At 43.2% G+C, this 2,541-nt stretch overlaps 1 long non-coding RNA gene across 1 annotated transcript; it reads right to left on the reverse strand.

The window, feature by feature from the left end:
- Nucleotides 1-1,462: 1,462 nt before the first annotated feature.
- LOC121697530 lies at nucleotides 1,463-2,221 on the reverse strand. Its single transcript, XR_006026477.1, has 3 exons — nucleotides 2,113-2,221; nucleotides 1,870-1,993; nucleotides 1,463-1,668 (listed from the first exon to the last, which is right to left on the reverse strand). It is a non-coding gene; the product is annotated as an uncharacterized LOC121697530 (long non-coding RNA).
- Nucleotides 2,222-2,541: the final 320 nt, after the last annotated feature.

Here is a 2,541-nt window from a genome sequence, read left to right on the forward strand (position 1 = left end):
CGACACACACCCCTTTTTGAATGCTCATGCCCACAGTCCTCCTTCCGTCGACAACACGAAATTCACATTTGTCCATAGACTTATCGAGTCTTCAATTCAAAATGCCGTTGCCCGGAAAACAAGCGGGAAAATAACTCCAGGTAGTGAGTGTATAAACTGTCTGTTACATAAACCTACACTGAAGTGTGGTGCTCTTGTTAGCCTTACAGATGGGTTAAAAGGGGGTTCACTCTTTATTACAACATCCCGTTATTACGACGACCCTCTATTACGACATACCGTTATTACGACATGCCTCTATTCCGATTTTTTTTAGTACCGCTATTCCGACATTACCAATCCTCATTTTCAATGTATCTCTGCAGTTCCTGTATCCGATCACCTGTATCCTATCAAATTCCAACATCCTAGATGCATGGATGAGCTGTAGTCATGTCATCTGCACCTGCAGACATCAACAATCCACCCGCCATCCACTCCAAACAATGTTTTTCCCAATAATTGATATCGGCACACATTTCAGTCAAATGGTGATTTTGAACTGGCCATGTGACTAAATGTTACACATTATGTAAAACACAGGTAGCTCTCCTCATTTTATTCTCTAAGCTCTCAGGGGAGAATGGTCGGAAACTCAATGCATCAAACAAACTGTGCGTGCAGGCCACCTATATGAATTAATTAATGTCCGTCAATCAATGACCAATTGCGCAAAGACGGGCGGAATTCTTACACTCCAGTAGCCTAAACCATTTCAGTGAACCCCCAGAGTTCAGTGTCCATCAGGGTGTTCAAACTGGGTGTGTGATATATTCAAAAAAATACCCATTGCCGTAAGGGTTCAAGACTTCAAGCAGTGCAAAGCAGATGCAGCAGTGAATAGGTTGGAAATGACTACTTTTCAGCCACCTGATGCTAGTGTAGTCTAGATGATAGGCTACAGAAAGTAAAGTGTAGCCTATCAATAAATATACAAGTATATTAAATCAAATATATTTAAACTAGGCTCTTAAAGCTGCCTATATGAGTAGGAGAAAAGCAAACAGGAGTAAAAGGGAATTGAAGGGCCATTACCGGTTTTTTTGGGGGGGGTGCATTTAATTAATTGCATTAATTAATATGCAAATTAGCATGTGACGTCATCTAGCGACTTTTGGAGCTGGCTTTAGCTACTTTTCATTCGAAATAGTTGGCATCACTGTAGACATGGGGTGGAGCTCCCCTGAAACTGGTCCCCTTGGAAACAGTGCAGTGCAGCGATAAACATTGTACGTAAATAAGCATATTTTGAAATATGCATTCAAAAATCGTCAAAATCGAGATTGCACACCTTTGGGCCACGCGCGAGCCACATACGAAATCTTAGGTCGGTCTGACAAACATTCCGCGAGATATGCATGGCACCGACATTAGGACACACAGGCGCTTCTTGCTTTATAGATAGATGTATTTATTTGTTTGTAATTAAGCTAAGGCCTTAATTTCTTATTCCAAATTCAATTTAATCTGTAAACCCCAATAGTCTTGGCATCCACTCTGATTTGGGGGGTGAAAGGCAATTGAGAGAGCTGAGTGTCCTGTCCACTGGGTATTGATAGGACACGTCCCCCCCATCTGGAGGACGTGCCCAATGTCCCTGAGGCCCAGCAGACACTCTGACAGGAACTCCTACACAAACACACAGAGAAAACCACACTCAAACTCAAAGCCACATACTAACATAAAGGCACATATATAAAACACACATAAATAAACAGAAAACACCCAGAATGACATGTCAGTGTACGTCATATGGCATGAACTGTTTTACCATTGCAGTATGCATGAGATTGTTTTAAGCAAAGTGTCTTATTTCATGTGTTTTCTTACGTTCTGTGAGTCTCCCTGGAACTCGTGGTTGCGCAGGGCGATGCAACCTTTCAGCTCCATCAGCACTGCCACCTTCAGGTCCCTCTCGCTGGAGCCTCTAAGGCACTGGATACCCACAATGCAACTGGGGAGGGAGAAGAGGGACAGGGGGTTTATGTGTGTGCTTCAGCTCAATCTGCACTGCTCCTACGTCACAGGAGACCCACAAAGGACCTTTTGAGGAGAGGGAGTGTGTGTACTTACCTGAGGAGCAGTGCAGAGGGCTCCTGCCTCCATGTCTTCTCCTGCAGGAGCAGCTGGGTGCAGAAGGGCCGCAGTGCAAACAAACTCTGCAAGATGGCGTTAATGTAGCACGTCTGTTCTAGGTTGGACAGCCTGAGAGGAAGGAGATTATATGAGACTAGTTAGTTAGTGGAGAATGATTAGCGTTAATTCCATGGTACAGTAGCTGGAGTGCTAGTGGAGAATAATGAGCGTTATTTCCATGGTAGCTGAAATGCTAATGGAGAATGATTAGCGTTTATTCCATGGTAACTGGAGTGCTAATAGATAGATAGATAGATACTTGATCCCCAGGGGAAATTCAAGGTCTCAGTAGCATACAGACATCACACACACATTCACTAACAGCAGAAAAAAGTAATTAAAAGTATATAATATAAGAAACACAAC

The sequence above is a fragment of the Alosa sapidissima genome, chromosome 22 (assembly GCF_018492685.1).
Source record: "Alosa sapidissima isolate fAloSap1 chromosome 22, fAloSap1.pri, whole genome shotgun sequence".
Taxonomy (NCBI): Eukaryota; Metazoa; Chordata; class Actinopteri; order Clupeiformes; family Clupeidae; genus Alosa; species Alosa sapidissima.